The following is a 26,138-nucleotide window of genomic DNA, read 5'->3' as shown; positions in this document are numbered from 1 at the left end:
AGCATCACATGCCAACGTTATAAATGTACAAGAATTCCCTCCACCCCCACCATGATATGCCCACATGCTGGCCAGGGACTGAGAAGTACAATCCCAGTCCCCCTACTCCTCCTGCTCAGAAACACTGTCAGCATCTTTTGCAATGCTTCCTATATGTGGATTTACACTAAGAACGGCTTGTACCCACCAAGACCACATCCATCCCCTTCCTCCCCACACACCACTCTACGTTACCTTCCTCCCCAAAAACCTTCCCTCCCCGGGAAAAACCCCTGCCCTCCATCTCCACCAAAGGTGAGCCCTGAGGAAGCTGGAACTCTTGCCAGTTTCAGCTGGCCTCCAGCATGCTGCTTCCCAACGTTTCTGGGGCAGGGAGGAGTTTAATCAGAACTGGTCCGTAGACATGTAAAAGGCTCAGCTGAGACCTCGAGGCCTTGCAAACTCCAGCCCCGGTGCCTCAGCCCATTTCCAACTGAAAGGGAAGTGAGGTTCGAGCAGAAACTCAGACGTGCTCCACATTGCAGCTTGCCCTGCTAGCACCTCCACCCATGCCTCAGCTGCAGCGCAGCTCCCGTGCTTGTATCAGTGTCTTGCCTGCATGATGGCCACCCTGGTACAGCTGCGGGGGTCAGAGAGTCAGTAAAATGACGGTGCTGGGAAGGCCCAAGAGTGTTTGCAGGGGTTATTCAAACAGTAGTAGTTCTGGGGAGCACTCTCTCTCACCCCACCATGCACACACCAATGATAAGAGAAAGAGGGGACACATAGGGTGTCTTGGGCAGTGCTGTAGATACATAAACCAATTCTACAGAACATATTGCTTAGGCTATAACATTCACTGAAGGGAAAAAGCAGCTGGCCTGAGACTCCTGATCTCAAAAGACACACAGTTTTCACCTTGCCAGCAGAAGGAAGTGGAGAATTTTTCCTGTCTCCCCTAGCTTAGGCAACAGCTCCCTGTTTGATCACCACCACTTCACCACAAAAAGCTCTTAAGCTGCCTTAAATCACAGCACCTCTATTTGCAGTCCTGTGTGTGCAAAGAGCAAATATGGAGGCTAAAGCGTGAAAGGGTGATGGCCAGTGTTCGCTCTAATTTTTTTCCATCCAGAGACTGAATAAATTTTGTGATGTGCACTGGTGCATGTGCAGATGTACACCACCAGTACAAACATGTGGTGCCGAATGTGGTGCTTTGCTAATCAACTGCGGGTGGCACCTGAATCTCTCCTGGGTCTCTGCCCAAGTGCTCAGCTTACAGGGAACACTGGTGACCCCTTTTTTTTTTTTTTTTTTTTTTTTTTTTTAAAAACTCACTCTTTATGACCCAGTGTAGAAATTGGCATATCCTTTATTGTGAATTAGCTAAAAGGGACAAAGAGGAAATGGCACAGTCAAGTTCACCACAATTCACCTGTATTTGACTGTTCATTAGAATTTCATCATGTGGTTTGTCCTATTGTAAAACAGCAACCTAATCTCTCCAATAGCTGCACCACTGCTCTGCAGCTCAATAAAGGAAAAGGATGGTGGGAAGCCATGCTTGGGAGACTAACTACTTGACGATTTCTCAGAAATCCTTTAATAATATGCCCAAAGAAACCTAAACAAAACAGGAAATGCTTTCAAAAGGAGCAGGTTTATTCAGCCAGGGAGATCCACCCGCATGTCTAAACACAGCTGAGCTTGTGTGTCACTCTGCAGAGAGCAGCCTTGGTGAAGAGTCAGAGGAAGATATACAGTAGCCAGAGCTGAGATGGGAACACAAAAATGGCAGCAGATGTTAGACAACTAGATCTGTTATTAAATGCCTAGATATGTTATTAAAAAATTTATATTGCTGAAAGTAATTTAACTGCCCGATTCACAAAGAACAGTGATTTTCCCATTTAGATTCTGATTAACAATAGTGACCAGATGTTAATCTCATCACCTTCCCTCTCGCAGAAGAGGATCTTGAACATTATCAGCAGCTACTTCGTTTGGAAGACTCATGCAATCAGAGTCACAAGTCCTCGTACATTTCATTGCATGGTCTGCAAGAGTGCCGGTGGAATAGCGGACTTAACTGCCTGCATGGATGACTTTAAACAAATCCATGAATAAATGAGCTTCCTTCTGAAGCCTTCCCAGAATTTTAGTCGGAACGTTTTGTAAATAAAATGCAATATTTCCCTTTGAGCAACAACACTGCTCCGCTTAATCACAATAATTACGTACAATTGCATCATGAGCATAACTGAAGTAATACAGAACTAACCAGATTTATTCAATCGCCATTCACTGCTTTCCTCTTGCGGCTCCACTTCCTCCAGGAACTTTAGCCCTGGTGGTTTTCCCATATACAGTACAATAGGAAACGGAGCCAAAAAGCCAAGTCACCCATCTGAGAAATACTTCAAAAAAGACATGTATGAAAACAAAGACATGCAACAGACTTTTGTCATTGCTTTTGTCATTTCTGTATGCTTGGGGGGGAGGGTGGGCGGTGGAAGAGAAGAGAGGAAAAAACAACTTTGCTTGGCTTAAGAGTGCTACTTTATTAGTCTTAAAAACAGAAGACTAAAGTAAAAGACAAAAATGGAAAGAGACTCCTAAGGAAGTTTCTGGACAACAGCTGTCCATGGAATCCTAGATCTCAAGGGACAGCAAAAGGACATGAAGGATAGACACCACCATAGGTGACTTGTGGTAGCATTCGGGAGGTGCAATGCCCCCTTATGTCCCTGCCAAAATTTTCATTGCTAAATGGATGGGGCCCACATGCTCCCTCTGTCCTTCTAGGTGGCACTCACAGCCTCACCTTCCCCACAAGCACCAGTCACCCCTGGAAACCACCCACTCCAACTGGATGAGAATCATCCCTAGCTCTAGAATAGAGGCAGCCGAAATGGCAATTGTTTTTCCATGATAAATCCTCATCAGTTTTGGTCAAAATTTCTAAAATCTGGATGATTTCAACCTGCCTGGACCTGAAATGTTTGCATATCTACTCACTCGCCTTGCAAACAAAAGACTCAAGTCAATTGGGAGTTTGTTCCATTCAACGAAACGCCAAATTTTTAAAGTGGGTACAGCCCCTTTTTCCATTTCTGGATGGGCCTTTATACAGCCTTTTGCGATATGGCCTCTCACAATGTTCATTTCTTGTTGAAGCAAGATGCCGATTTAGTAACATGTCAAAAGATCTTCAGATCTCTGACACATACGAGGCTCCTTCCTCACAGTTTCTCTTTGGTCCAAGAATGGAACAAACAGAATTTCTACTCTGATCCTCCACACATAGGCACACGTCACCACAAGACATTCCAGAGTCACCAGCTTTGCACACAAATTAAATGATTTTTTGAAAGCTATGTAGTGTTACCATGTGGAAATGGGTGAGGAGATAGACCACTTGCTGATTACCTAAAAACCAACGAGAAGTCCTGTAGCACCTTATAGATGAACTGATTGATTGGAGTTTAAGCTTTTGTGGGCAAAGACCCACTTAGTCAAATGTATCTGGGTCTATGGGTGGGTCTTTGTCCCTGAAAACTTAAGGTCCAATCAATCTGTTGGTCTATAAGGTGCCACAGGACTTCTCGTTGTTTTTGTGGATACAGACTAACACAGCTACCCCTTAGATACTTGATGATTACCTGTTTTGTTCATTCCTTTTGAGGTACCTGGCACTGGCCACTGTTAAGAAACAAGATGCCAACCCCAGATAGCCACTCTTACGTTCATTTATTTGTGCAAACTCAGAAGTTAGCATTAATATGAAAAAAGCCCAGATGGACAGAACACTAGCATGTTTCATTTTCATCCATTGAAATGAAGAAGCCTCAAGTTCATTTTTTCTATCTGCATTTCTGTGATCTGCACTTACGGGAACTTATTTCTGCGGAAGCTCACATTTCACCTGGGAGACGTCGTCACAGGTGACAGAATGCTAGGCCATCAGTGCCCGGCACCATGTGTACAGCATGCAGAAATAACCGCATCTTGGACAACTTTATTAAAAGGTGGCTGAGCGGCCAGGGGAGACAGCTCATGTTTAGTTGGCATCACTCAGAAAAAGACCCACCCTGCCTTAGCGCTACACACACCCGTCCCTTGCACCTCGTCTTAAATTTGAGCCAAGTGACACAGCACACTGGGCATATGGATTTGTTTCTTACCATCACGTCCCTCATGCACCGCACTGGCACAAAGGATCTCTCTTGCTAGTGACCAGGTGGCTCTTCATGCAGTGCTTGGCTAAGAGCCAGGGAGCCAGAAGAGAAAGGGTCTTTGTATTCGGCTCAGAAATCTGTAACCATGTCTCAAACCTACCCAGAAGAAAACAGTTAAGGAAGAAAGCTGATGACGACCCCCAAAGCTTTGTCCTCCTGAGGTTCTCCTCACCCTCCCGGCTGAAAATTTAAAACTCAGGTCAATGGGATAGGTCTTGACTTCGATTTACTGCATACAGAACCTCAGCCACAAATTAACCCCACTGCGAACAGACTTTACAAAAAAGGTCCGTCTAGATAAAGAGGTCAGCTCATATCACCATCTGGTAGAGTCTCACTGTCTCATACTCTGCTCCCTTACAACAATATCTCCAACTGGCCTCAAAGCTCTTTAGCTCTGAAGACTCATCCAGCCACTCTTTGCTCCAGACAGGACCCTGATAGAGATCAGTCCTGTCCCTGAATCATGCATGGCTCTTCAGTAGCATTCTGTTTCCAGCTGGTTGTCTTGTTTCTTTGATGTCTTAAACCTAAGGAATTACTAGTTTAGCCACAATGCCAGTCACAAACCAGAAGTCTCTGATCAAATCCCAATTTCTGTCCATAAGCTAAGGTCGTATGGAAAAGCAATCCATCATACTTCCCTCCACCACACCTCTTTAGAGGGTAGAAAAAATTTGGGGGAAAAAGAACCACAAAAGAGCACCATACAAACCTGCTAAGGTATTTTCACTTACTCTGTATTTTACTTTTGGCAACACTTTAATTTGTGTTGAACAAATAAAGTAATGAACGACCACCCAGCTCATCTCTAACATCCAGAAACTCGGCAGCAATCTGGAAATTGGACCCTACAGAAGGACTCAAACTTGGGCTGATGCAGACTGTGTATGTAGCACAGAATGTAAATGCACTCTCAGGATGGAGAGTTTGACAGTTTTCATTCACCCCCTCTGGAAAGCATATGTAAATGAGTAGTGTAAAGGACTCGCAGGGATGTCATTCATCCATCCAACTCTGGAAACTGCAATACGCTCTCCAGTCGTATACAGAATAATTCTCATCTCCTTCTTACAGCCTTATTAATACTGCTTCCCTTCTCTATTACAACACCTTGTACCCTGCTGTACCTTGCATCCACATGCAAGTAATTGAAGACATAATGGATTCGGAGATGCCACATTAGATGGACTCTCTGACCTCTTTCCATTCCTTTTCCCAATTTCTCAGGTTATGATTCACTTACCTGTCACATTCATTGAACAGCCCTTTCCCTCCCTTCCTCCAACACTTCCTAACAAGTCTTCACATGTCTGGGGGAAGTCTGATCATCTCTTTACAACACTTGGGGGGGAAAAGAACTCCAAGTCACCCCATGGACTCATGTCCTACTAAGTGATGCTTTCAATGAAGATCCATCACAATGGTCCATGTACAACACTTCCCTCCCTGATGTCCAACGCAATGCATAGCCCTCAAGCTGCCGACTGGTGTCTACAGCGTACACTTTGCCAGCTCCCGTGTGCTCAGGAGATGGCACAAGCAGTTCACTAGCTACAGGTAAGCACAGAAGCAAAAAGCATTGCAACAGTGGATGGAAGGAGGATTGTAGTGAGACATTTTGGGACATGGAGACAAACCCCATGTTCTTAACAAGAAAAGCATAGGGGAGAGGGAGACGCTCCCTACTCACAGAGATGTCAAAATGTCGTAGGCTGCAAGGGAGCAAAATATCTCAGTCAAATGCTTTTAAAATAAAATTTTAAACAACGTTGGACAGCTTTACTGAAAAATACTAGTGGCAGCTTAACTTCCACCACCCAATCCCTCCTGGCTCCTTAGAATCTGAACAGCCCTGACCAATTCCTATCACTTAAAAAATCATCCAGCATCCCATCTTCCCTATATTTTTGACGGAAACTGCACCTCATTTAACACTTTATGAAAATCACGTAGAGCTGTGAGAGGGTTATTCACCATGGACACTTTAAAAAAAATAACAAGCAATAACAACTCCTCATTCACCTGAAAAGGATTTACTATTTTCTACTGGTGAAAGAATGAACCTGATGTTTAAAATGCTTCAGAATTATTTCTATTCACCACAACATGGAACGTTTCAGTGGGCAAAAATTCATCCCCTAATGATCGAAACTAAAAACAGTGGAAGTACTGTAAGGCTCTGCACTGACCATAGACATGATGAACAGCACTTAAGCAGTTCGAGACCATAGCAATTGCACAGCTTCTGACAGACGCATCCAGCAAGTCAACCCTATGGAGTCTGCAACCCCACCATTGCTGTTCAGCGAAAGTTGATCAGATAGTATTAAGACTCAAACCGTGCCCAAGCAAACATGATCTTGGACAGGTTCTCTCTGCACAGGCAACAAGAGTTTATAATTAACCTAAAGAGAAACACAAAAATACAATCCAATGGGTCAAACACTCATCTAACATGTGGAGGAAATGAATAGGAAGGTATTTGAACACTATGTTTATCCTCTATTAGAAACAGCAGCATTGAAGGTTGTGTAAACTGAATCCAACGTGTTTTCCAAGTCGCCTTTTCTTGCCTTATATATTTGCACTTGCCCAACGTGTGAACCCCGCAGCGTACACACACCATGCACCGTTCTCCCTTACCTATCACCTGTCCTATCACCCCCTGCCCTGAGACTGGGTTTTGTTTTGTTTTTTCCAAATGACTGAGCTTCTGTCTGCTGCAGGTCTAATACCCCAGGCACTCAGCTGCAAACATTTTCATTTGAAACACGCTCTGCTGAGGTTCTTTGCTACCTTCCCATTCTGATAAGTGTCAACACAGCTGCTCTCCCCTGTGGAATGTAAGCTAATAGTGCTGTTAGAGCTCCCTCAACTTCAGGTAACTTCCTCAAAGCCTCACAGTATGTGGCATTGCTCTTCTCTCTTCCCCCTCCTCTGAGCAGTTACATACTTAAACATATTGCACATTTATTCTTATATCAAGTGCTGGGATGTCACTAATTCTTTTGCATATGCTAATCAAAATCTGTCAGTCACTGACATTTAAATTCACTCTTGCTAAGTGAATTGCTTACATAGCTGCATCACATAAATGTCTCACTTGTGAAAACTGGAAGAGAAATTACTAAGAGTACACAGTAAAGATAGTTACCAATGGGATCTCTGGCAAGCTTTCCCATTAGAGAGCCTCTGTTCAATACATGACTTTAAAAGGCAACTAAAGCGCACTATGAGAATCTCAGGTTTGCTCCCTAAACATTATCTAACCTGTCAAAATGAATGTCAACTTTGGCAATCAAAGAAGAGTCACAACAAAGTCAAACACAGTCACTTTTCATACAGCATATGAACACAAGTGTGTGGGTATTCAAACACAGAAGATTAGCATTACTATTACTATAACCAGGAAAAATTATTTTGCTTATAAGCAGCCCCCTCCACCCCACCTGCCGACTTGCTGAGTTTGCTGTCCCAAATTTAAGACTGGACAAACCTCACTCTCATTCCAACGCCTAGGCTTGCAAGCTCGCCGCTCGCCGGAGAGAGCCAACTCCAAATCAGATGAATGCTCCATATCCAGCCCCGACATCACTGCAGCAGTTAACGCTCTAACATAAGTTTGCCAATAACCCCCCTAAAATCCTTACCTCACTATACTGGGACTGGGCATTGTTTTCCAGGTACAACATGTTAGCAGTCAGATTGATCAATGCTGCTGTCCTCTCTTCTGGCTCCAGGATTTTGATAAATGCCCCCCACCCCCTATGAGACCCTAAAAATGTGATTCTACTTGGAAGATAACAGGACTCAGAGTGCGCCTCTCTGCATAATTTAAGTTTCCCTTATATACCCAACTATAAGCAAGGAGCAGGAGGTGGGGCTCTTTTACTTTACCTGTCCAATCTGTCAAAGTGCCACCTGGAGTCCTCCACTCCAATGGAGAGAGGCCTCTCCCATCTCATTAAGTAGTTAGAATTCCTTATCACCAATCTCTAAAAAGGGAAGGGTGGGGGGAAGAGAACAGGAGAGAAAAGAAAGGAAACTACAACTTTCTCTTGTCACTTCTATATGCAATTGGAAGCTCGAAAGAAAGAAACATGGACATATTCAACAGAGCTTTGCAGAGCAGTTCTGATTCTTTACAGCTGAGATTTTCAAGGATTTCTTCCCAAACAGATTTCTTCACTACTGCTCCCAAAACACTCGGGAGGTGCACCAGATTTTCAGAGCTCAAATAGTAACACGGAGAAATGGCCAGGCCTGTGTCAAAATCCTTCCCCGCAGAAGCACCAAGGAACTTTAAAGTCTGTGTTTTCCTCTCTCTCTCTCACACACACACACACACAAGCAGATTAGGTAAAAGCATTTGTAGATAATAAGGTGGCAGTGTGTGTGTTGTGCACTAACTTAATTAATTGCATCCTTTTATCTGCAATTGCTTTAGGTCACTCATGTGTACCTCTCTTCTCCCTTTTCTCATCTGTAAATTTAACAGGCCATAAAAATACTCAACATTCAAATGTACTAAAAACATTTACTCCAAATGGGTCTCCTGATTCTGAGCAAAGACATGGGAGAATCTTAAAATCTGGCTATTCTGCTGCAGAAGGATCTTGTTCAACCAATTTTAAAGCCCACCCCAGAGCAAGAAGGCACCTGGATGCAGTGACTTATTAATTTTTTTTTAAACAGGAATTAACAGCCTGGCTTACATTATTCTCACACAGTCCTCCCTGGTCCATATGCAGGAGGGAGAAGAGATGGACAGAGGAGAAGATGAGAAAGTTCCCATGCTGCCCGTTGGCTCAGGAATAATAATAAACGGCAGGCTACTGCTCTGGCTTTATAAGTAACAGGGGACTTATGGCAACCACGGGAACAGCAGCCAGTAAAGTTGCACAGACTGGTGGTTTGCCAATGCAGACAGCCTTAGATTGCCTTACGTGTAGCAGAGTTGCGCCTCATGTCAGCCTAAATTGGCCTGCTTCTAAAAAAGCAGTTATAAGATGTGTTTGGTGGGAGAAAAAGGCATTTTACAATAAAACAGAACTGCTTGCCTCTGAAGCAGAATGCCATTGCTGCTCTATTTCCATGTCTAGCAGTTACTAGCAGACCAGCTGAGGACTTCTCTCCAGGCAGCTACTGCTCCAAGTGAAATCAAACCTCATGCTTCACGGCTCGAAAGACCAACCCGCAGAAGCTGATATAAGGAGAGTAAGGGATTCCCAACAGGGCTGCAAGACGGGTTCCATACTTTATGCAGAGATTCTTACCCTTTGTGGCTGCCTGTACAACAGAGGGATTTTATCCTTTATATGCAGTACCCAGTACTGTTCAGGAACAGATACAGGACAGCTAATCTAACCACCAGGTAAGCAAAGTCCTGGATTATCATCTAGTGGTTGGATTAGGAAACGGTTTCTATTCCCACCTATGCCACTAATTCTATATCCCTACTTGGGAGAATCATGCAGTCACAGGCGCCTCCATCTGCAAAAAGACAGTGAAAAGTACTTCATTACTTCTATGAATAAGGCTGCAAATTGGTCCAGGCATACCCCACTTTTGCAGATTAGCTGAATGTGATGTGTTCTTAGAACCTGGCAATGCTGAAGAGGGACAAAGTCCTTCTTGAAGGAGAAAGAGTCCAGGAGTAACAGGAGTGCAACAGTCACAGCCAGTCACCATCCTCACCTTAGACCCCAAACCATCCTCTCCTTGTTCTTTATATTTGGAGTTGTTCGTTCAGTGTTCCTGGGGGCTGTCAAAGAGCAGCCATGTTCCATCCTAGAGACAGTTGCACTTCAGCCACGTTCTGCCCTACAGACATTTGCAGATGAAGCAGCTCCTTAACATGGTCAGTTCTAGATACACTTAGAAGCAACAAAGGTATCCACAGCTACCTACAGTTCTTCTGGACACATAAAATGCACATGGTGTTGGTGTGTCAGCCACACTTCCCTCACACTGATTCCATCAGCACTGCAGGAGACACCTCCCTTGGAGAGCTGTCACAATCACAGGTGAACAACAAGAAGTCCTGTGGCACCTTATAGACTAACAGATATTTTGGAACAAAAAAGCTGTAAAGTAGCACTTTGAAGACTAACAAAATAATTTATTAGGTGATGAGCTTTTGTGGGACAGACCCACTTCTTCAGAGCACAGCCAGACCAGAACAGACTCAATATTTAAGGCAGAGAACCAAAAATAGTAATCGAGGTTGACAAATCAGAATAAAAATACTTTATTTTTATTTTATTATTACTACTATTATTATTTGGGGGACAGGGGTTCACTCATGCATCTGATGAAGCAGGTCTTTGCCCATGAAAGCTTATGCTCCAAAAATATGTTAGTCTATATGGTGCCACAGGACTTCCTGTTGTTCTCGAAGATACAGACTAACACAGCTACCTCTCTGATACAATCACAGGTGGTGTACCCCCTCCACTCTGCTCCTGGGGAAGGCAACACATGCAGGCTGACACTGCTGTGGCATAAGGCAGCCTGATGTGTCACAGGGAATGTTCAAGGATGATGGTGACTCAGGCCTCAAACCATAACCACAGGACATAAATGCTCAGCTACCTTGGGATGGGATGGCTGCAGTCAGGAAAGTGCAACACACAGCCCTGGGGGGGATTTCATGTTTATGGTTTCACTGCTTCAGATCAAATACGCTCAGGTTACAAGACGGGCTTTTTCCTCCAAGCTGTCAGCTTGTCCCCCTATCCCCTCCCCTTGCCCCTAGGCAGTGAAAGATCAAGGCTTGATCATTTTGCCTCTTATGTTATCATTTAAAAAAAACACAACCCTCATGCAATCTGACTCAACTGGGCCATATTTTGACAACACAGGACCCAGAATGGAATACAGCTTACCCCCCTGTAGACCTGGCTGTGCAGAACTAATGGAGAAACGAGATTTTTTGCCTCTAAAAGGCACTCTGAATACTGTCGAGGTGTTCATCTACAGACTACAACTCTCTAGAGGGATTTTCCAGGTGAGATGTTGTGTGTGTTAAGGTCAGAATGTTCTTGTTCAATACCTTTTTGCCCCAGTTTCTGTTCTCTTTGTGGGGGGACCCCAAAGTTACAAAGAGACTGAGCTAAGTAGAGATGTATTTTCAGCACTTCAGTCTTTGGATGTTCAGCTGGACCCCTTGCAGGAGCTTAACTTTCAGAAAGTGCCAAACATGCCCGACCCCCCTCCTCCCGAAAGGCAGGGCCCCGTAAGGTATCTCAAGTTGGGCACCTCAACATTTAAGCACGAAAATCCCCACTAGTCACTACTGAATGTTTCAGCTGGAATACTGACAACACCATTCCTCCAGTTTTTGAGAAAGCATCAGAAGTCATTTGACCTGGATGGACATCACATGCATAACTGAAAAGAATCCTCAATTTAACATGCCATCCAAAGTAATATGCCCCTAGCTACAGAGCGCACTGCGCAGCCTCATTATTAAAACCAGAGTCCTGCTACTGCACATGACTATATAACCTTCTAAAGCAAGCGGTGGCATGAGCCCAGTTAAAGTCCTCAGTCAAGTTCTCCTTTAGAAACTTTTTTCCCCACTCTCCAGATAGCCTGGACTAGATTATAAAACACACTTGTTGTTCAAGAATCATGTCTCTGTAGCATTATCCCTTCCTGAAGTTTAAGGCACACAGCTGTCAGCCGCAATGGCAAGAATCACAGACAAGTCTAAGAAGCTTGAGGACAATACAATTAAACAATTATGCAAGTACTTCTAGTCGCAGGGCCTGCGTGCGCCTGCTGATTAGGTAGCTCAGCCTGAACTTCCTGCAGATCAAAGCAAAAACTACTTACACCTCTTCACTTAATTTCACAAATCAGCCTGTGGATCAACGGGAGAATGGTAAAACCAGCTCAGCTCAGCAGCAGTTACAAATGTAGGAAGGTTCAGATAAAAGAAGGGGGAGGGGGGAGGAAAAGAAAAACACCCAACATTAGTTTGTTATCTCCTCTGGATGAATGCTTAAAAGAAGATTCTAAGTAGTTGTGGGGAGAAGCAATTAAAATGTTATGAAATATTTTCAGTCCCTTCCCCCCACAAAGCTTTTCTTATACCTATCCTGGGGTGGGGGGGCATTACACAAATTCAAACTGTTAAGTAAAAACTTACTAGAAACAAAGGCAAAGCCAACCAATTTATTTTCATTCTCCCAGTCAAGTCGAAAAACAAAAAGAGCTTTAAGCATAAGCAAAATATTTCCATTTTAACTCATCTAGGTGTAGTACCCAGAGGTAGTGGCTTTCAACCCTTGGTCATTTGCACATCCCTAAAAAAAAAAATTCAAGAGGTGCAGACCTCTTTGGAAATTTTAGGCACAGTCTGTGGACCCACGGGGTCTGCAAACAGCAGGCTGAAAACCACTGATTGAGACAATACCATCAAGACAAGGATTTATTTATTTATTTTTTAAGAGCTCATCAATTAGAGAGAGATTACAGCTGTGTGAGAAACACATTACCTAGTGTTGCTAGTAACACCTTCTGTTCTGATCCTGCAATTTTTGGTGTCTATAAGGTGCCACAGGATGACCTCTTGTTCTCGAAGGTACAGACTAACACAGCTAACTTTCTGATACTGGTGCATGAGTAGACACTTTTCAGCAGGACAACACCTGTTGACAGGCTGCTGGCCCCACAGAAGCAGCCCCAGGATCAGGGCCTGCTACAGTTCAGCGAGATTAGAAGAAGCCACTCTCCCTTTTATCCCATTGGTGCCTTTGACAGAACTCGGTGTTGGGTCTGTTTCCCCACCAGAGTCAACTTTCCCTAAGCATGTCTCTCTCCCCCAGAGCAGCAGGGAGGAGAATACCACTGGATGACAGGAAACTGGGGTTGTAGGCCCACAAGAATCTGCAGAGGGACAAATGAGTGAGTGTAATAGACAGAAATGCTTTTAAAGCCATTCTGAAAAATGACTAAGCTTCAAGCAAGCAGTGTGTCCCAGATCCTTTACAATTCAAAAGTCAGAACACTCCCTTCAGAAAATCCCAAACCACACTTTCCTGGCAACTTGCGGTACATAGCCCCTTTTGCAAATTACTGAGGGAAAATGAAGGCTTGCTGAGGGCATCCAAGAGGCTCTGCCACAGGTTTGCACCCCCGGACGTATCAGCTTGCCCTCCCACAAAGAACTACACTTTTCCCCATTGGCTGTCACAACAGGCCTGCCCTCTGACCCTGGGTAAACATCTGCACACGCAGCCTATTTAAGCTGCTACAGTCCAGTATCTCTGCAGAATGCCTGAAGGGCTAATTAGAGAGTCAATGGGATCGTGTTGGGAGATAACACGGCAGAGAGGAAAATTGTGCAACAAAACCAGTTTCTTCACAAGAGATTGGCAATATTGGTTTAGGAAGGGCAGGCATAGCTGCTGAGGAGGCTACCCTACACCTGCTGAGCCCTCTTTAATCAGGAACATGGCACTCCTCTAGAAAGGCTCAAATATGCAGCCAGGATTTCATAAGGGCTTCATTCCTTTCAGTGTGCCTGTGCAATCTGAAAATCTCTTGCCCCTTTTCCACAGTGACAAGGCTTGGAAGCAGAGCCTGCTCCCACTAGGAGAGACGCAGGGCCCGGGACAGACCGTACTTAAATGGTAACCATCCCTGAGTGGCGGACAGGCTTGCGTTATATATGGTACTTACTACAGGTTGGACCTCTCTGGTCCAGCACCCTCGAGACCTGACCGGTGCCCAATGAGAGAATTTGCTGGACCACGGGAAGTCAATAACATCTAGAGGCACTACCGACACCCCACTCCTTCCTAGGCTCTTAGAAGGCATAAATTAGAACTAAATAGCAGAACACAGAGCCAGCTCTGGTGGCTGTCAACAACCTTATGGGACCACAGGAAACTTGGCCACACCCATGGTAAGTGGTTGTCCAGCTAACTAAAATCAGGCCAGATTACAGATGTTAGACAAAAGAGTTCCAGTTCAGAGAGGTTCAAGCTGTACTGTGCGACATGCAAACAGTAATTGACATCATAGTATAGTACCCAGAATTTAATCAAACAGAAAATTTTACTCACTTTATGTTTTTAACGTTCCTTTTACTCATTGATTTTTGTGCAAGTAAAACATTGCCACACAAATTCTTTTAAAGCAGCCTCTAACCAGGGTGTCTTGACTGAAAGGACAGCAAGTCTATGGGGAGAAGAACAAAGATCTTTTTGCAAGCAGGCTGATCGGGAAAAATCACAGCCCAGTACACAGAAAACACCATGAGACTGGGAAACTTTTACAAAGATATTGAGAACTATGGTGTGGAAATAAACCTTATTTTTTGCTTATGTAGGCTTCCAGGAATTAACTTTTTAGCAGTTCTGGAGGAAAAACCTGCCATGACATCAGTAGCAGGTTTGCCCCTAGAGTAATCATATTTAGTGCTTGGGTTGCAACTTTCATCTAAGATCTCAAAGTGCTCTGCAAATATTTAAAGCACTAAGTATTTTGTGTTGCTGTAAACTAGGCAATTATTTTGCAGATGGCTGAGAACGGCAAAACAGAGACGTTAAGTGACTTGCCCAAGGTCACACATTCCATCTGTGGCAGATGAGCACTCAGTCACCTGACTCCTGAGACAGCACTAACCAATAAACTGAACTGCCCTGAAGACATGGAATGGCGTGTCAGGCCCTTTGGGAAAAAGGGAAACAGCTCCATGATTGCAAAGTTGCAAGGCTGAGATTCCTCCCATTCAAGTCACACTGCTCATACAAAGTTATGCTGCATCAGTCACTCCCACAAGAAGCTCCCTGCTGTACACACAAGACTGCTGTAACAAACAGTATAACGTATGTCATGCCATGAGATGCAGGTTCTTGCTGAGGATAAAGAAAGGGTAAGGGAAACCCAAGGGAAGAAGGAAGAGCAGGGGGTGGTGACAGATTAGAGAAAGTTCTTTGGTTTGCTTTTTGAAAAATAAAGAGTAACTGTTGACAAGTCCAGATTTTCTCGTGCAGAAGTGAGTCAGAGAACGGCTTTCACCTATGCAAGGTACGGAGAAGTCAGGAGAGTAAGGGATGTATGAATTGCAGATTACTTACAGGAAATGTACAGCAATGCTCACTGACATTGTTCTGCCCATGGATTCCTTTTTAATCAGTTCATCCTGTGTGGCTGATTTCCCCCAAACCATTTATTTGTTATTCTGACACAAAAATGACTCATGGACTGCAATTATTTTAGATCTCTTAGGGTATGTCTGCACTGTAGCATGCAAGTTGGTAGCCCGCCAGCCAACCTAAGGCCCCCCCCCCCCAACTACATGGCTGGAGAGGGGCTAGCAGATGTCTGTCAGTACTGAGACAACACTCCCAGGTACAGTCACATGCCCTTTATCGCATGAACCTAGCCCCACAAAGTCTATGGGGTCTGTCATGCTCATTGGAATCATCTCACTGTTACCTTCTTAGCAATAAGCTAGGAAAACACAACATAAATGGGCTACTATAAAGTGGGTGTATAACTGGTTGGATAACCACTCAATGGTTCAGTCATGCTGGAAGGGCGTAACAAGAGAGGTTCTGGAGGGATCAGTTGTGAGACCAGATCTGTTCAATATCTTTGTCAACCATTTAGATAATGGCATAGCGAGTACACTTAACGAAGTCTGCAGACAATACCAAGCTGGGAAGGGTTGCAAGTCCTTTGGAGGATAAAATTACGATACAAAGTACAGAAATTTAGTGTCAGATGGCAGAACAAAGAGTAACGGTCTGAAGCTGAAGAGGGAGAGGTGTAGGTTGGATATTAGGAAAAACCACCACCCTCCCGGTGAAGTAAAGCATTGGAATGCGTTGCCTAGAGAGATGGTGGAATCTCCATCCCTAGAGGTTTTTAAGTCCCGGCTTGACACGGCCCTGGCTGGGATGATTTAGTTGGGGATGATCCTGCTTGAAGCAGGTGGCTGTACTAGACCTCCTGAGGTCCCTTCCAGCCCTATGATTCTATGAAATGGTCTGAGATAAATAGGATGAAATTCAATAAGCACAAATGCAAAGTACTCAATTTAAAAAAGGCACAATCAGTTGCACCCATAAAAAAAAAATAGAAGTGGCAACCTAAGAAAAAGATATAGGTATCATAATGGAGCATAAACTAAATATGAATCAACAACGTTCCCTATAAGCTTGGCACTTGTGTGGCCACTGATGAGAGATTCAAATGCTGCCCAATGGATTAGCATGGCACCCACAACTAGGTTGTGTTTCTGTTGTTGGTGCACAATCATACATGCCTCAATGCACATAAAAATTTTATTCTGCACATGAATAGAAGAGATTAGAGGAAACGGTCAACAGCGTACAAAAAGCACACACGATTCTGGGATGCATTAAAGAGCATTGTTGTGAGCAAGACATGAGAGGTAATTCTTCTGCCCTACTCTGCACTGATTAGCCCTTAAGCGGAGTACCGTGTCCACTTCTAAGCACACTAGAAGATGACCTGTGAGAGAAGTCTAAAAGAATTGGATTGTTTAGTTTGGGGAAAAAAAGGACAAGGTAACTTTAGCCTGAGAGTTGCTCTTCAGTTGCCTAAGCCCAGCTATTGCTGAAGAGCTGTTAAAAGTTTTAAGAGAAATAAAAACAATGTTTACAACTGGAATAGATGTTACAAATCAGGACAGACAGCAGTGCAGTAAAGTTCCTTACAAGGATAGTATCAGGCTCTTCTCTTAGGGTGTATCTTCGCTACCCGGAAGATCGAGCCAAGTAGGGATGTGCAAAAGCAAACCACCTGGGGTCAACAGTTGACCCTTGTACTTTTCAATCTCATGAGGAGTGAGGGAGGTCCATGGAAGAGTTCCTACTGTTGACCCCCCTCTGTGAGGACAGCCAGGTAAGTAAGTTGGTTCTAGCTACACAATTGCCATAGCTGGAATTGCACATTTATAATCCACTTTAAGGTGTAACATAGACCTGGCCTTAGTTCCCAGACACTGGCAGCATCCTGAGCAGGCTGCTTTGAGATCAAGATCACTTTTAATTAAGGTTTGCAGAGCCCTCTGAAGATGGCAAACATTAGTATCGTAGCTTCATAACACACACGGTAGCATGGGAAATTCTGGAGATTACTCTGCTTGCTCAAGGAAGCTCATGTTTTGAGGGGACTGGTTGCTTCTTACAAAGGAGGCTATTTGCAAAGAAACAGGATGATAACAGAACAGCAACTCCTATAAATTCCTCCAGCTCCCAAAAACTGGGGCTCTGAAGCCAAGCCTCTAGAGAAGGTGAACTAGGGCACTCAACTCCCGTTTCCAACACTGACCCCAGCTATCGGTAGGCTAAATTACCTTATCCAGCCGCATCCACCTGGGATGCTCAGTACTCATCCTACTCAAGGAGGTGGCCTGGGATTGTTTCAAATGCTGCGTTCCCATCATCTTCTCTCCCTTCTCTCTTTGATGTTTAATCCTTCTGCATTTTATGAAACTGCATGAGACTGTCAGCTCCTCAGGGCAGTTAAATTATTACCTGGGTAAAGTGCTGTGAATAGCTAGGTGCCCTTGGATCACTGAAATTAGGTTTATTTATTACTGTTGGCATCCCAGAAGAACGCATGGTGTGCTAGGTGAGTCTGCCAGCAAACACAAGACAGTCCCAGTCCCAAGGAGTTTGCCGTCAGATGCAACATTTATTGTTCAGCCTATTATACTTTACATGCCACACAAAGAATTCTATGCACCCATAAAGTCATCCAAAGGAAAATGGGGAGGAATTGCCTAGATTTGTTCCCAGGACGACGGTTCCAATTCCAGGTTAAATCCAAAGCCATTCAAGACTGAATAGAACATTCAAGATATTTTTTCAATACCAGTAGGAATTCAGGAATGAGATTTTTACCCCATTGGTCCCCAAAGCTTTTTACAAACGGAAAATGCAGCTGACTCAGGGCAGCAGCCAGGCAGCTAACACTGCAGTGAGAGGAAAGGAAACTTTGCAAACATATTTTAATAGCAGCAACAACTACAGCAGCATGGAAGTTTTGGCATCTGTACGAAGTTGAAAGAATTTTTGTTCCCAGTGTTAGCTGCCTCCGAAGGGTTTGGCTTGACCCTTCTGGATTTGAAGTTGAGGCCTGATAGGCTATAGCAGGTGTGTCCAACCTGCGGCCCATGGGCCGCATGCAGCCCTGGACAGCTAGTAATGCGGCCCCACAAGATCGTAAACTTTTAACATTATTATGTGATTTATATACATTAACTATATTATATATTTTGTACACGGCCCAAGACTATCTTCACTCAATGCGGCCCAGGCAAGCCAAAAGGTTGGACACTCATGGGCTATAGCTATTCCAAACTTGGGGAGAAGCACAGTTTGGAGGTACATAAATAGCAGAAGATAAACCACCAGTAATATTACAAAGCAAAGGCTGAACAGGGAGAGCTCACACAGACAACTGAAAATCAGACAGGAGTTGTGGGAAGGTCGCAGCCACCAAAGATGACTAGACTACATTGAAAGGGTTGCTTATGAGGAGAAAACTTTTGCAACAGCTCAATCCCCACTAAACAAAAAAGTGTCTACATGCAGAAGAATAAAAAACTTGGATAGCTTCAAAAACCCTTCCATGCACCAACCCAGACAGCAGCAGGCACTAAGTTGAATCAAACATCTGAATGGTCTGCAAGCTTCCAATCTCTCTTTCCATGGTCAATGCAGTAGTGTTTCATGATGCAAAAAACAAGCCATCTGGAGTCATCTACTGGTCATGCTGGTCTTGCTCCATCATGCATTTCTCCTGCAGTGCCCAGCTCTTTTGTGACTAAGCAGCTTCAATTACTGCCTCTGGAAGCACGCACCACATCTTAGTCAATTATTGCCTACAGACATGCCTCCCGATTGTTTAATTACACCCATGTCTCTTAGCTGTAGTTGGCGTTTGCCTCTACTAGCCAGCTGCCTCTAGAAGTTTGTATGAAGCTGCCACCTCCTCTCTGCCCTTCAATCTCACACCTCCGTCAGCTGCTCTCAGCCTTCTGCTTGCTGAGGTTCATATCCTGCAAGGTGCTCTCTGCAAAGCACTTAAAGCATATGCTTAACTTTTCATAAAGGCTCCTGGGACCGTTCACATGCGTACATTTAAGTGTCTGTTGCTTCCTTATGCCCAACACGTAGAGCAGAGATGGGCATCTTTGATCCTTGTCAGTAGAGCAAGTGGCACAAGGGAACTGTGGCTCCTATTCTGGAATATAAAGAGGTACATTTTATGGGCTTCTGCAGGCCATACGCTGACCAACATCTGGGCTGGGCTGCACCCTGGCTTGGCACCATGCCCTGCCAGTATGCCTCTGGCAGACCCAATAACTAAAGGACTTGGAACTTGACATGAAAACTTTCTGGTTTCAAGCTTCTTGCATTGCCAAGGGAATCTTCTGAACAAGAACCGAAGTAGTGCTGTCAGAGAGCCTGCAGAGAGGGAAAAACATCTCTAGGAGAGAGCTAACTGCTCTCACTGCGGTGAATTGGTGTTAACCCTGAAACCTAACAGCGACTTAAACATCCATCCCCCTTTAATGGCAGCAGTCTGACTCACACCGTAGCCACAATCCCACATCACACCTACAATTAGCTTGCTAAACAGCCTTCTGATTGTTCTTATACCACTGCTGTAGTATTGCAATTAGCCAGGAATGCAGTCTGTATTAAATGGTGGCAAAACCAGGGGAAGGGAATGTACATGGGCCACTGTATGAAGACCGTGGATCTGATGGCCTATCATCAGGTAAATCCCTACAGAGTTTTGCAGCAGTTCACTTTGCATTTGTCAACATAGCAAGTAACTGTGCTGCAAGTCAGCTTGTCAATCTACAATGCACCAGCTTCCATGCACCAGTTCATCGCGTGCATCATGCTGCAGCACCTGGAAAGCCCCGGAGCACAGCTTACTACTGGATAGCAAGCTGCAACGTCCACGGTCCTGCTGCAACGTCCACATGGAGCGGAGGAGCTGATGCACTGTGGATTCACACCTTGGCTTGCTGCACAGTTACTAGAGAGACAAGCCCTTTGCTGCAGGTATGTGATAATGTGCAGTATGAATACACCTTAGCATGCTCTGCAAATACCTGCAGTTGGAAAGCTTCTCTGAAGACATGCACACTATTCCCGTCAGAATGTCCTCTGCTGGGTATTTAAGCCTGTTTTTCACAGAGGCTGAAAGATAAATTTAAAACACTGATTTTTTTTGAACCTGCTAAGAAAGCTTCAACTAAGTGGACAGCCAGTAGAAAGGCATTTTGCTGAACTGGTTCGGCAAGAGATGGTGCAGAAGGAAGGCTAGCTTAGGGGCATGCATGGAAGGTATGTGCACCCAGGGAGGGAGGAGTCAAACCCACCTTCCCCAGCTACATCACTTTAGACAGCGCTCACACTGCTAGGGTGGAGGGAAGGTGAAGGGGAGGATTCAGAGCTTATCAGAGCCATCAGGAAAGACCACCACCCTGCCTTTGCCAATTCTCAGTTCAAGAGCTGGGGTGAGGTTAAGAGTGAGCTGTTTCAAAGAAAGATGACTTAAAACAGGGTGCTAGACTGTTCTCTGCAGAAACATTCTCCGCAGAGAGGCCAGTATTACCTGGATGGTACTCCAGCCACAGGATTGCTTCCCAACGGTCTAGAACTGTGGTTCTCAACCAGAGGTGCACTTACCCCTGGGGATACACAGATGTCTTCCAGGGTGTTCATCAACTCATCTAGATGTCTGCGTGATTTTGCAACAGGCCACGTAGAAAGCTCTCGCAAAGTCAGTACCCACTACAGTTTCATACAGAAGACAACTTATTTCTACTGCTCTCTATATGGTACACAGACAAGCAAGCATAATATTGATATCCTGTTTGATTCATTTTGTAATCACATGACATATGAGAAAGCAAGCCATTTTCCCCATAATAGCATGCTGTGACACTTGTGTTTTTAAGCAGGTGGTTTTTTTTAAACAGAGGTGAAACTTGGGAGTATTCGAAGCAAATCAGGCTGCAGAAAGGGATACAGTAGCCTGGAAAGGTAGTGAACCTTGATCACCCTTAGCACTGTCGCACAGAAGCATCTGGTCACGTGTCTATAAAGTTTCCGAGTTCCTTGCAATGGTGACAAATCAGAGCAGACAGCCACTGATTATTGGCCAGGGCATGCACTGACAGGAGGAGCTACAATACACCATCCTACACTCGGCACTCTTACGTCCCTGTGGCCAGGTACAGGCAGGACGTTGAGCTACTGTAATGAGGAGCCTAGTCACCACAGAGACTGGGCTTTGCAGCACCAAGAGACACAGGCCTCCAGCCCACGGGCAAGCAGAAAGCCCTTCTTAGCCACTAGCAATAGAATGCTTTCATGGCTGAGGTAGCCCCTGATGCGAGATACCACCGGCACTCGTGCTACACTAGGCATTACTTAATGACAGCAGAGCAGTTCTCTCAGGGGTGTGTAGAGGAAATACAAGCAACAGCCTCTCCCCTCAGTGAGGACTTTCAACCCAGGAGATGGAAGGAGTTGATGGCAACCGTATTCCTCTCTTTGGGAAGTCATGAAACGTGCAGGCAACCCCCAAGCCAAAGAACCCTCCCTGCTTACCAGTCCACCGGGCTGCCCACGCCCAACGCCTGGCCAAGTGTGAACGCCTGAACTGTTCTGCCATCCCTGCCTGCCTCTACCTACCCTCTTGGGAAGTCAGGCTTTGGCTTCATGGCCTGACTTACCAACCCAAGTGTGTTGTGTGTCTGAAAACACAGTGGACAGGACAACAGAACCTTTAAGGCATTGTGAGGGGCCCACTTATGAGACAAGGGGAAGGGATGCTGCCTGGGTTATTTCACATCAGACCCCATAAATCTTTCTCTGCTGCCCTCCCTGCCCACTGCAGCTCCCTTTCATCCCAACAGAGCCCCGGCCAGCAGTTTCTCCTGCCTCTCTGAAAGCAGCATGCCGAGGACAGGGTGTTTCTATCATCCACCAGAGCAGGAGAATGGGAGTATCGGCTCCACAGGAGAAGACATCATATCCTTTTCAAACAGTGGCCACTGGGAACACTGGATTTTTTAAATTCCTCTCCATTTCTTTTCCTTTTAGCTCACAAATACAAGTGACTTACATAAAACAAGGCAGGGCTAGTTCCCAGCTGCTTGCCCATTTGCAGACAGAACACAAGCTGCAGGAAAGTCCAGGCCCAAGTTTTTGCCACTTCTGTAATTCTCTTCTGTAACAGCTCTGCCTTATTTCAGGCACTAGGTGCTGGGTTGGATGCTGCAGTCACTGGGTGAAATTCTCTGGCTTGTGTAATGCAGACAATCAAACCAGAGGCTCATGGTCCCTTCCAGCCTTAGAAATGCACTTGCTAGGCTCAGAACATTCCCCCACATGGTTCCCGTGGCACAATCCTGTCATGCACACCTATATGCCTTGGTCAAGCAGAGGAGATACTGGCGGCTTTGAAGTGGGCAGCAGGGAGGAGGCTTCACATCCAAGTTCAGCAAGGTAAGAAGTGATGCATCCTGGCAGGATCAGTGCAGCCAGCCCCGTTCCCATTTAACTCCTTCCTTAAAACCTGCATTTCGGGGATGCCATCAGAGGTACTCCCTACAGTCCCACAGCTAGAGTAAACAAGTGCATCACCATCTTTAATGGGCTTATCCTCCTTGCACCTGTGTGGTTGGAAAGCGAGACAACCCCCACTTCACACAGCAGAGCTGAGACCCAGAGAGAGCAAGCATGTGTCCAGGGTCCCCCAAGAAGTATACAGCCCAGCAGGGAATAGAACCCAGGACTCCAGCCAGCACCCTATCCACTGAACCATCCTTCCTCTCTAGTGAAACAGAGAAAGTTCCTTCTTTCTTTAGTACCTTCCCCACTAGGTAGGCCGATCTCCAAACTGAGTCATCACTCAATCAGACCACTGTGCCTCTCACACCACCCTCTTGGTTATCACCCAAACACCTTGTGCCAGGTACACATGCTTTATATGGGCAATTCTTTAAGGCAGGGCTTGTACCTTTCTCAAAAGCCCCCACTGCATTTGAGGTCTGTTAAGCTATACCAAGACTCTGTTTTGCCTATCAGCACGGACACAGCAACAGTAGAGTAAGCCCTGGGAGCAGGCAGCCAGCAAACATATCACCACAAGGGCTAGATCTGGCATTCACTTTAAAAGAGTATCGTGGAGCAGGGTGCACAAAGTAGGGGGGCGTGTGAAATTTTGCAAGGGTGGAGGCACAGTACAGATGGGCTGCTCAGCCTCAGGCTCATCCATCTCATTAAAAATATCGAAATGTTACTGTTTTATGTATGCATACTGACATTTATAGACCCCTTAATAGTTCTTATGTTCTACAGACTTCGTTTCTTACATGTGCCAAAAGGTTTTTTGTTTTTTCCCCCCCATTTGAACATAAACCAAACTTTCCGTGGGTTTGGATAGCATCAGACAGGTTGGGGGGTCCTGCTAATTGCCAGAGCGAAAAGTGGGACCCGACATAAGTGTGCTCAGCCCATCCTAGAGTAGCACTTTTACTTTAAAAGCAGCCAAGCTCTGAACAGTTACTGTACTGGACTTTATCCCCCTTTTTCTGAGCTCAGCCCTTCCTATCCCCCATGTAAGCAATTGGACAGAAAGCCTTAAGTACTGCATCACTCAAGCACTCTGCTGTCATGCTGGTGCTTCTAATTACAATTCCAATTGGTGTCAAAACTAATAAGCAACAGATAGCTGCGGAAGAGGGAGAAAAAAAAACAGGCCTCTGAAGCTGAGACTTTTATGGAAAGTCAGCGAAAGCTGTTGGCTTTGGATAAGCTCTCAGCTGTTTGCTTTGTGCCAGTTTACAGCTCTTAGATGCAGCCAGAAAGCCAGCCTCTCTCTCGTCATGAGATACTATATTAAAAATTGTTCTGTTTTAAGCTGTCTCATAAGACAGCCCAGTCGCTACTGCATTCCTTTGTGTTTTTCTGCCCTCTTCAACCCTTTGGCTCCAATCAGATGCACACGGCACATGGTGTCTTCAGGTGACATGGCCGAGGTTACGCTAGAGACAGGTGCTAGGAGAACTACTGCCCTGCAGCGATCTGCAGGAAGAGAGGAGATCTAGGGTTAGAAGGTATTTCAGATTAAACACAATAGCAAAAACCTGCCCTGAGGCTACACGTTCTCTGCCAGTGCAAGCTGCAGACTCCACGAGCCCCAGAACCAGCAAAGCAAACACTGACTTCTCTGCAACACGGCCTTGTCCTCCGTCAAGTGATGTTTGCTAATTTACCAGGGAGGAGGAGAACTTTCCCTACTTTAAAACTAAGCTGTTTGCACAGGTCTGAGATGCATTTTTTCCTTTGTTAAGCCTTTTGTGCAGCGCTGGATTGAACTAAGGAGTTGTTCTCTTTTACTGGAAGGCTCTGGTACATTTATAAATTAACACAAGGCATGCAGCACTCAATGGGCTTGAAGCAACAGCCACACTCCAAGCTACATGGAATTTCATTAAGCAGCTTGACAAAGCTATATGTTGAGAAGTATGCCTGTGACATTCGTTAGCACTCATGAAAAATCACCCAACCTAGCCGCAGTGTGCAAGCTTGGGAAACATGTGCCCTGAAGGGTGGGGATCAAAGTCACCAAAAGCAAGAAAACCAAACCTTGGGGAAAGCTGCACTGCCCCCCTTTTCCTGCAATAGCTATACTCCCCAACCAGCAGCAGACCAGGTTTTCCAAAGGGCTGTAATGAGCCATCACACGGGAGAGGGAGGCTCGGAACAAGGACTCAGGGCAGTCGGTCCCATTTATGCAGTGCCACACACCAAGCGTGTAGAGAGAGGGGAGCTGTGCAGGCTTTTGTAACAAAGCCACAAGAAACTCACCCAGGCGGATGCGGGAAGGAAGCTGGCAAAGACACATCCGATGCTTTTAAGCGATTCCACTGGTTTAATACCAACAAAGTTTCCTATTTTACAGACAGGGAATCCACAGAACAGGGAGTGTCTGTCAGAGTGCAGGAACTTTCTAAGTCAACAGCGGCAACCTGAAGCCTACTAGGGTTCAGTGTGTGGCCCCCAATTCGTTTTGCTCACCATTACCCGTGCACAAGGCTGCAAGCTTCTGCTGGTTCCCATCCACCCTACTGGTATGACTAAAGCGACACACACAGTGAGGTGTGTGCTATTTGCACACAACACTGACTGAGAGAGCTGTGTGCTCCCTTGCATCCAATGAAAGCACTGCTACAGTTCAATCAGCACACCCTGCCAATTCTAGGTAAGCACCATTAGCAAAAACTGCCCTATCCCAGGAGACCATCTAGGCTATGACAATCTTGCAGCCCACTGAGCATAAGGGGGAATCATTCATGTGGCCCACTCACGAGCCTAGGCACCCCCAGAGCTTGAGGCCCCTGCAACGTTTCAAGGCAACACAACAAGGGTGCTCTCTTGAGGGGAGTGGAGGCAGGAGTTCCACTCCAGGTGGGGCTTCATGACATGTACCCTCTATGACAAGACAATCCCTCTGCCTTCGGGCATTAGGAACAGCAATAGACAAGGCCTGGAAACAACTGTGGTCACAGACTCACACTGCTGAATTACACACGCTAGTCACTGCCAGGATGAGAGTCGACCTCCACACAGATTTGCGCAGCCCTAGCAACCTGTAGGATTCGCCTAAAAGAACAGCAGTGGTCTGGAAACTGATCTATTACAGATTCTGTGGACGGGAGACAGGAAGTGAGGAAGCTGGTGCCACTAGCCATAATCACAGGACCGGGGGATGGAGGGGTGAACACCCGAGCTGTAACAGAACAAAAAATAACTGCGGTATGGGAAGTTGCGGCACAGGACACCCTAGTCAAGGAGAAGATGCTACCGCAGAAATAGGAGCCGGGCACATCCA

At 45.4% G+C, this 26,138-nt stretch overlaps 1 protein-coding gene across 4 annotated transcripts in view; it reads right to left on the bottom strand.

Moving 5' to 3' along the window:
• Window positions 1-26,138, bottom strand: part of TP63 (tumor protein p63) — a 176,933-nt gene that overhangs the window by 77,344 nt on the left and 73,451 nt on the right. The window lies entirely within an intron of this gene.

This window comes from Carettochelys insculpta, chromosome 10 (genome assembly GCF_033958435.1).
Source record: "Carettochelys insculpta isolate YL-2023 chromosome 10, ASM3395843v1, whole genome shotgun sequence".
Taxonomy (NCBI): Eukaryota; Metazoa; Chordata; order Testudines; family Carettochelyidae; genus Carettochelys; species Carettochelys insculpta.
The sequence above is the reverse complement of the archived record's forward strand: the minus strand, read 5'-3'. Positions and strand labels throughout refer to the sequence as shown.